The sequence below is a fragment of the Taeniopygia guttata genome, chromosome 33 (assembly GCF_048771995.1).
Source record: "Taeniopygia guttata chromosome 33, bTaeGut7.mat, whole genome shotgun sequence".
NCBI lineage: Eukaryota > Metazoa > Chordata > Aves > Passeriformes > Estrildidae > Taeniopygia > Taeniopygia guttata.
In genome coordinates, this window is record NC_133058.1 from 3,499,789 (window position 1) to 3,509,454 (window position 9,666).

Sequence of the window (9,666 nt, forward strand, 5' to 3'; positions counted from 1 at the left end):
TCTCTTTTTTTTTTTTTTTTTTTTTTGTGTTTATGGTCCTTCAAATATTAACAACATTTTTTTTTATAGCTGCCATCTCTGCAGTACTTTCACCTGCAGTTGTCCAGGGCTCCATAAAATAACCTTTTTTTTTGAACCAAAGGAAAACTGACTGGAGGAGGAAGACCAGGTTTGGGTGAGGGTGGATTTTTTCCAAGGAATTCCAAGGGCAGAGCGGGACCTCCTGTAAAATGAACATTTTGTGTGGTCATCAGTTGCTTCAGGAGTATGTCGCTGTCGAGGCAGGACGGGAATGAGAAGACTGACTCAGAAGACTGCTGAGAGTAAAACTCCGGTTTATTCAAAATACACCGCTCTTTTATTTACATTCTTTCCCAACTCTTTCCCAGGCTTCTGCCTGGCTAGAAACTCTCCATTTCTCTCTTTGACTGAATCTGAGACCCACAGGAGTATAGATTAAATCCTTGGAGATGTAGATGTTAGAAAAAGAACAGAAATTACCCCTTGGAACGAAACCAAACCTGTCAATGCTGGCTGGTTTTGTCTGTCTTGGTACCTGGGGTACGAGTGCCACGAGGACCTCATTTCTGGGAGGGCTGGAAATGGACAGTGAGGGGTTTGGGATGTGAGAAAATCACTGCCTGGAGAGGCTGGGGTGTGTTCTGGGAAATGCAGGCACTGGGAGAGCAAATCCTTCAGCTGACTGTCAGAGCAAGACACACTTTTTGTGTCTCTTGGAGATCTCTTGGGTCACTTCTTCTGTCTCTCGTGTAGAAATTCTGGCCCACCTGCCATAATTAAAAGTCGGGATACAAAATTAGGTGGAAGTGCAGGACGGTGTGATAGGCAGGATGAGTGTGGCTCCAGAGAAGGGAACAGGAGTGGGAGTGAGCAGGATCTCATGCCCAAAGGTGGCTGGGGTGGGTCAGAGGATGGAGGATGCGCTCCTGGAGGCAGTTTGGGTGCATGAGAAGAGGCTGAGAGTGCCCAACAGGAGAAGCATCACCATATGGGACTATAAAGTGAAGGGAAAACCCCCTCATGATTCGTGCAAGTGAGTAAACAATTGCTGTCCCTACCTGCCTGCAGGCAAGAGGTTTTGGTGTGAGTCTGCTGTTCCAGGCTTGGCCAAGGACACAGCCTGGGAAGCTCCTGCAGTGTGATTCAGCCCAGTTTGTTTTGAAAAGCCCCACAAAAACACAAGCACATGTACAGGAGGCATGGAAACTGCAGCTTGTGTTGGGAGCACAGTTGCTGGGTTTGTACACTTCAGCCAGGAAGAAAGGAATTCTTGTTGAAACTTGTTCTGTCTGTTGCTCTCTATGTAAACTTCACATATTTTGTGGGATGCTGCATCCACAGAGTAATCAGAAGGCATGGGGGAAAAAAGAGGCAACATTTGCAGATAGTCCAGTTTCCATTTCTGCTTTGCCGCTGCACATGATTAGCACATTGAACATAACTGCTAGCACTCACTTACAAAGACTGTGAATAAATAATTCCTTTGATCTTCTTCAAAATCCAAGAGAAAGAAGAGATAGGGTAGGATAAGGATTGCATTAAGTATGATAGTGTTTAGAATTTCTTCAGTCTTGAACGTTCTTTATTCAGGGACCGACATATTAAAAATTTAAATTATTCCCATTAAAACATTGTTCCCTGGTACAGCTGTCAAGAGGAAATAGAACATAACTAGGACATTTGTGTCTGGCCAAAAGTCACCAAAATCTCCAAGCATTCCCAAGGAGAACTCTCAAGGAAAGTGTCAGAATCCCAAATGACCTTGACATCACCTCCGAATCAATAGCTTGACATCTGATAGAGAGAAGTGGAGAATGCTCAGTGATAAAGGGAGCTTGTGTGGTGCAGCAGCAGAACTCAGGCAAAGAATTAAGGGATAAGGAAAATGTCAGACTATAGAAATCAACGAGATACTGTTGCCAAAAATTAGAATTCTCACTTTGGGCTGTAGGAAAGGAGAAAAGCGGTAGAAGAGGGTAGGCAAGACTCAGAGGCTGATCCCCATCCTCTGCCTGTGACACCACTCCTGTTGTTCTGAAGCTTTTCAACAAGATGTCTAGGGACAAACCGTAAAGAGTCTAGAAGGGAGAAGGAGGAAAGGAATAAAAGATGATCAGATCTGAAAGTGAGTTTTATCTGGGGAAAGAAGGAAGGAAAGAAGGAAAGAAAGGGAAGGGAAGGAAAGAGAATGAGAAAGGGAAAGAGAAAGGGAAAGAGAAAGAAGGAGAAAGAGAAAGAGAAAGAGAAAGGGAAAGGGAAAGGGAAAGAAGGAAGGAAGGAAGGAAGGAAGGAAGGAAGGAAGGAAGGAAGGAAGGAAGGAAGGAAGGAAGGAAGGAAGGAAGGAAGGAAGGAAGGAAGGAAGGAAGGAAGGAAGGAAGGAAGGAAGGAAGGAAGGAAGGAAGGAAGGAAGGAAGGAAGGAAGGAAGGAAGGAAGGAAGGAAGGAAGGAAGGAAGGAAGGAAGGAAGGAAGGAAGGAAGGAAGGAAGGAAGGAAGGAAGGAAGGAAGGAAGGAAGGAAGGAAGGAAGGAAGGAAGGAAGGAAGGGAGGGAGGGAGGGAGGGAGGGAGGGAGGGAGGGAGGGAGGGAGGGAGGAAGGGAGGAAGGAAGGAAGGAAGGAAGGAAGGAAGGAAGGAAGGAAGGAAGGAAGGAAGGAAGGAAGGAAGGAAGGAAGGAAGGAAGGAAGGAAGGAAGGAAGGAAGGAAGGAAGGAAGGAAGGAAGGAAGGAAGGAAGGAAGGAAGGAAGGAAGGAAGGAAGGAAGGAAGGAAGGAAGGAAGGAAGGAAGGAAGGAAGGAAGGAAGGAAGGAAGGAAGGAAGGAAGGAAGGAAGGAAGGAAGGAAGGAAGGAAGGAAGGAAGGGAGGAAGGAAGGAAGGGAGGGAGGGAGGGAGGGAGGGAGGGAGGGAGGGAGGGAGGGAGGGAGGGAGGGAGGGAGGGAGGGAGGGAGGGAGGGAGGGAGGGAGGGAGGGAGGGAGGGAGGGAGGGAGGGAGGAAGTGAGGGAGGCTTGAGTACCTGCCGGGCTTTCTGAGCCACTCACCAGCATTCCCAGTATGTTTGCAGGTACTCCAGGGAAGCTCCTTCTCATCTGCAAAGCAGAATTGCAGCCTAAGCCACTTTTCCCATCCTGTAATTCCCCTCTTTAGCCACAGACGGGGAGAAGTGGCAAACTGCAAACGGCTTGATTACCCAAACTTGGGTGATCCCTGTCCAAGGAGGTAGGAAGGAAAACTGAAAATATTCCTGCAGTTGGGCAAGTTGGAGCCAAACAGCACTGTAAGAATGTGTGTGATTAGATCAGGACCAGTTGCTGTGTGTGAGCTCTCTCCCTGTTAGCACATCTACCAGCTCATCAATGTCCATGGAAGCAAAAGGCTGCACCTGCCTTTAACTGAGACAGATAAACTGCAGGCAAGCCAAATTCCTAGGCATGCCTGCACATGTCTGTGCAGAGCTATAGTCTCTCTTGGTGATCTCATTTAAACATAGTCAAAATTATTAAAAGATGCTGCTATATGGATATGACAATTCGTGCAAAAAAAATTGTCATATATTTTATCGTTATGTACTGTTAAGATACTCTTCTAAGAAGTTTTTAAAAACACACAAGCCAGCGACAGGGATTGCAACACAATGTTGAAACCACCTGGACAAAGGAGGGAGGACTCCATTCACAAGCAATTGAACATGATGCACAAGAGTAGATGGGCAGCTGGCAGGAGGTTTGTTTATGACTCCAGTGGTGTCTGGACTTGCTCTGCTGTTTGTGTCTCCAAGGTCTGACTCAAACCCAGTTCAAGCCTGAGGAAAGAATCCCAGCAGTTTAGCAGATATAAAGCTGCAACTCTGGAAAGGATAAACTTTTGGTAACAAATCCTTTCATAAGTCTCTCTTCTTTCTGACGTGCTGGTGACTCTCCTCAAGCTGGGGTTTGCTGGTGGTTATTGGGGCATGCACAAACACATTTCATCCTGCTGCTGCTACCCACATACGCTGCACCATTGCAAGAGATTCTGGCACCAGTGCTGTACCATCTGCACACCCCAGATAAATGCTCTTCCCTCCTCTTGGGCAGTGCCTGGGCCTCTTGGGCCTCCATTTGCTGCCCTTTTGCCTTTGCTTTGAGATCACAGAATGGTTTGGGTTGGATTGGGCCTCCAAGCCCACTGCCTTCCATGGGCAGGGACACCTCCCACCAGCCCAGGTTGATTCAAGCCCCATCCAGCCATGTGGCTCTATCTCTGTCTCTATCATTTCTATCTCTATCTCTATCTCTATCTCTATCTCTATCTCTATAATCTCTATCTCTATCTCTATCTCTATTATCTCTATCATATCTATCTCTATCTCAGTCTCTAATCTCTAACTCTGACTGCCTAAATCTGTTTATTCTAATGCAGCTGAGGTCCTATGGAGGGCACTCTTGGCCTTCATGGTGCCTCCCTTTCCTAATCCAAGTCCAACAAAATATTCACTTAAATTTATTCTCACTCTGGAAAACCTCTGTTCCCCCCAAGAGTAAGGACAAGGCTTACAGAGAGAGGACACTTTTCATCAGACCAAACAAGACAGGCCAAACAGCCAGGCTTTTGCTCTGCCAGTCCTTCCTTAGGGTTTTATTAAGAGATTTCTCCATGGTCTCCCCTGGGCAAGGACAGCTTCCTGGTGGATGTGTCCGCAAGGTCTGCGATTTGTAAGGCAAAGAAATGGTTTTGATAATCCACAACTTGCTTAACAAGGACTCCCCACACAAAAATGGTTGCTTGTCTTCAAAGGAATGCTTCTCGAGAGCTACTTTGTGGCCAGTCACTCAGCGTTACTGATCCTCATTAGACCAGAAAAGTACACGCTTTCCCTCCAGGAAGAATGTGTAAGTGTTGGAATGTCTAACGTTAGAAATTATTGAAACTGAGCAGTTTGAAATGGTCATTTTTCCTACAGCTGGAATTTAAAAGATGACAGTTTTCTTTCCCGTGTCCATTCTCATTATTTATCAGAACTTTGGCTGTGATTTTACATCCCTAACAAGTAAAATGGATAAGCCAGACCCCTTCCGGGCCACCTCACCTCATCTCCTTTGCCTGCTGCTGCTTCGGCCTTTACCAAACGCCTGCACTGCCACCTTCTGCCTGGCTTACATCTCACAGCTGAATTTCCACCACACTTTTGGTTTTTCTTTTGCTCATCCTGCCGAATTCAGGATGTATGTCCTAGGAAAGCTTGGAATACAAAGAAGAAACAACACGTGCATATGCACAATCAACATGGTCTGTAAACTGATTTTTTTCCCTAGCTGGTCTCTATTAATTGTGCTGTGCTTACTTCCTAGCTTTAATTTGGAGGAAGGGAACTCTCCAGTGCTACTCCCCATGACCCAAAAATATGAAAATATTTTGCCCAGAGAAGCTGTGGCAGCCACATCGCTGGAAGTGTTCCAGGCCAGGTTGAACGGGGCTTGGAGCAACCCAGGATAGTGGAAGGTGTCCCTGCCCCTGGCAGGGGTCATCTTTCAGGTCTCTTCTAAACCAAACCATCCTGTGATTCTAGGAGAAGAAATCCAAGTGAAGCATAACCATGGCTTAGGTCAAAAACAAAACTCCTTTTTTTCTTTCTTTCTTTCTTTTCTGATGGCATATTAGCTAAATGCAATGTCAGGCTGAAGGGGAAAAAATATCTGAAAGCCAAGTGAACCCAGATGTACTTTAAACCCTCCCACATCACCCATTTTAAAGAATTCTTGGTCTTTTTCCTTTTCTGATTGAAGGAAGGGATACCAAAATCCCCCTCTACTTAGAAAAATAAATGTTCTTAGTGAACATGCTAATCCCTGCAGCAGCCAGGCTCAGGCCAAGTGGCACTTCCAAGCAGGAGCAGGTCCTGGAAGAGAGATGGGCTGGGCACCGTCTCCTGGAAGGCATCAGAGTCATTAGTGAATGTCTAAACCCCAACCTTTAACAGAAAGCCAGTTCTTGCAGGCTCCAGAGACCCGATGCATGCAGGAAAAGGTTGGGAATAATTCCCCTGCATCATAAACAGGATTTTTCCCATGCTGAGGGAACAGTGGCATCTGGTGTTGGCTGGGCTCTCCTGCAGCCAGCGCTTCCCGGGAGGCTGATGGACATTCCCTGGACATGGGCAGGGTTTGGCTCCCCAGCGGCACCTGGGCCATGCAGGATGCCCGTGGGAAATGGATTTGTGGAGAATTCTCCAAGCCTGACAGAAGGCTCACAGATCTGCATGTAAACCTTGAGATAAGAAGTGCTGACTTAGAAATGCCATGGAACAGGACAGACATTGTTGAGAGAGAAATGGAACTGGAAACGAGTTTCAAAGGATGGCCTTGCAAATAACCTAGATGCTTTGGAGAAATAGAACTATGAAAGATGCACTGGAGTAGGACCCACAAAGGGTAATTTTAGATGATTTGCTTTTAAGCATCTACAGCAAGGTGTGACAAAAGCTGATAGGCCAAGAAACACTTCTAGGGTATTGTAATTAAAAAACAGCTTCTGATTGTCTTGGGTGAATTATAACATCTGTATTGTCTCACCCTTTTCATGAGACTGGAAATGGAATAAAAGTTTTTAAAACATGTCTCAGTTGCCCCATCTCTGGGTCAGAAAAGAACTTAATCCAACAGAGTCTGGCTCCCCAGTGGCACCTGGGACATGCAGGATGCCCAAGATGTCTCCCCAAATATCAGGTGGGGGGCTCGAGCCCATCTGAATGGCAGCTGGAGGCCAGGGCAGTGCATCAAATCCCAAACCGCTTCTAGTGAAGCAGGGAATCGCTCTGTCGGGGCAGGAATTCCAGGACCCAGGACTGTTGTGCATCTCCCTGGTATTTTCTATGGAATTTAGAAAAGGCAAACTGCTCTCTGCATTTTGCTAGTTGAAATACAGTTTATTGGTCTCCTATCCCACTGCATGAAAGGACATTTCCTACGGAGGTGGACACCATGACCAAGTTGAGCCTGGATCAAGATGGAAACAATTTCTGCTGGCTCCTATCATTTTTCAAGTTGCAGATTTTCCAAAGCTCTGCATCCTTCTACTTCACCAAAGGCTGTTCTGCAACATTTTCAAGATACCCCAGGACCAGTTTTAGCTGAGTGCTGGGACTGACAGGCTTTTTTCTGTTCCTTTTGTGATCAGTCCACAAGCAGAAGTTCTGAGCCGGTTACTCCTCCCGAGTGTGCAAAGGAGCAGCTCCGCTCTCATCCAACAAATCCCAGCTCCTCCTTGTGGCTGCACTCAGAAACTCTCAGCAGCTAAACTCACTCAGAGATACTGATTATTGTGCCTTTTGGGCAGTCTGCCCTATGAAGTTACAACAAAACGCATTTCGGTGACCGAAATCAGAACTGGTCTGACAGCCCTGACAGCGAGGGGCAGCTCTGCACGGGCACTGCTGAACGCTGACCTCCGTGGTCAAACAAGCAGCACAGCTAAAAGGATTTCTCTTCTTGCCTCTGAGGTTTCCAGACTCATCAGGTGGTTTTAAATAACAGCCAGCACTGTAAGTGACAAGGTGCCAAGGGCTGATTTTGGGTGGCGCTGGGTACCTTGGCACGGCACTCCTCAGAGCGTGGATCTCTCTGTTCCATGACAATTTGTTCAAATCAAGCCCTGGATTTGTCGTGGACCAAAGTTTATTTTCTATAAAAACACACGAGGTTTTCCAAACAGCAGCTGAACTCCTGCTAGAAAAAAAAACAAATCAGTAGGAAATTGGTTCCTAATGCCAAATCCCACTGAAATGAAATTTGATCCCCATCATCTCCTACAAAGACTTTGGTCTTAGGCTGGCAAATGTAACTCTCCTAAGTCAACAGGCAATTTAAAGTGTGTGGAGAACAAGCTGCAGAGGCTCTACAAATATCCCAACCGTTTTGCTATCAGCAGTCAACATAAACATTGTTACCTGAGTAGGTTCACAGAGAGAGTAAGAAAGGCTGGTTTTGGAAGGTTTTCTTTATTAAACTCAGCTTTTGCTGCTGTTCTGAGTTGACAAAAATGTTTCCCAGGAAGACTGACAAACAAAAACAGCTCCTAAATATATATTTTTTTCAAACACTGTCAGTACAAACAAATAAAAGCTCTGGTTGCTACTTTGGGAGGCCCTGTGTAACCAGCATTTTCAACTGGCCAATTAAAAGCATGTGTGTTCATCAGGGAAGAACTTCCCCTTGTTTTCAAATGATCAAATCCAGTGTTTAAAAATTATTGCTCGTTACCAGACAAAACCCCAAGATTAAAAGGATGTTCATTATACCATCCCTGCTGGTAATGTGTGAGAACCCCCAGGATTGATTCGGGGCTCTCGTGTGGTGGTAAAGTCTCTCCTCCAACCTTTGCTTCCAAAGAAAAACTCCGCAGCCTCTTGTTGTTGGGTCTCAAGGCAGTTTATTGCTAGTTATCTAAAAGATTGTCTTTGCCCGCTGCGGCTGCTTTGGTCAGCGGCCCAGGCAGAGGCACACACACTCTCCTGACACCCTCACTGCCTTCTGTCTTCTTCTCTCTCCCCACCCAGGGCTGCTGCTGTCTTTTATATGATATATTACGTGTTATATGTTTACAGATTTTCCCAATACCTACTATCCATGTTACAATGTGCTTTTCTACTCTAAACCAATCTGTGAGTGCCAACATCACCAAGAACATGGAGGCAAGGAAGAAGAAGGAGGAAGAACAGGATCAGGCCCACTTTCCTCCATCTTAGAACTCCTGACCCCCCTGTACAAAGTAAAACCCCCCTGTACATGTGTTAAAACCCCCCTGTATAATATTAAAAAATTTTCCCCTCTAATTTGTGACTACTTTTACTACACCATCTAACCCTCTGTGACCGCTTGTTCCACCTTCAAAGTTGGTAACTCATTCCATGGCTCAAACTCAAAATCACAGCTGTTTCCAGCTGCTTGCCAGGGTCTAAAATGCTTCTGACCAAGGCCTGGAACCTCCAAAAATGTCTGAGGGACATTTTGAGTTCCGACACTCCCCCTACCTTAATCATCCCCAAACTTCATCTGTCTCATTCCAGACCCCAGACCACCTCCCTAATCCCTATCCCGACCCATCCCACCCCTCCTGGACATCAAGACCCCTTCCCAAACTGTACTTCCCCCATTTCACACCTCCCAATCCCCATTCCACCCTTCCTGCCCCACCCAATGCTCATCTCACCCTCCTGATTTGCATCCCACTTTGCCCAATCCCCTTCCAACCCAATTTCACCCTGAGAGGCAGTGGAATCAAGTAATTTTGGGGTGGGATTCAGTAGTTTTTAGTGGCACTGAGTGGTTTTGAGCAGACAGATCAGTCCCTCTCATCTTTTGGAGTGCCAAGAAATAAAGACACCTAAACCAAATAGCCCCCAAACACCCCCATATCCTCACAGGTATCTCCTGGAATCCAAGATTCCCCAAAACACAAGTAAGATGTGAGGCTTTAGATACCTTTGATGAATTTGTTGATTTTTACCCCAGTTTTCTGTGTTTGGAAGGGAGGACGATAGAAGATAATAAGAGGCAAAATAAAATAACAGCAGCCACTTCCCTCTGTGTATCACAGGGCATGTGGGTCACCAGGGCTCTGAGCAGGGTGGGTCCTCTGATGGGGATGGAGCTGGAGCAGCGCACGAAGCTCTTCCT

General features: G+C 46.2%; 1 long non-coding RNA gene across 1 annotated transcript; it reads right to left on the reverse strand.

Annotated features, from left to right (window-relative positions):
- Positions 1 to 315: 315 nt before the first annotated feature.
- On the reverse strand, positions 316 to 2,255 carry LOC140681267 (uncharacterized). Its single transcript, XR_012052478.1, has 2 exons — positions 1,961 to 2,255; positions 316 to 1,815 (listed from the first exon to the last, which is right to left on the reverse strand). It is a non-coding gene; the product is annotated as an uncharacterized lncRNA (long non-coding RNA).
- Between the last annotated feature and the right edge of the window lie 7,411 nt (positions 2,256 to 9,666).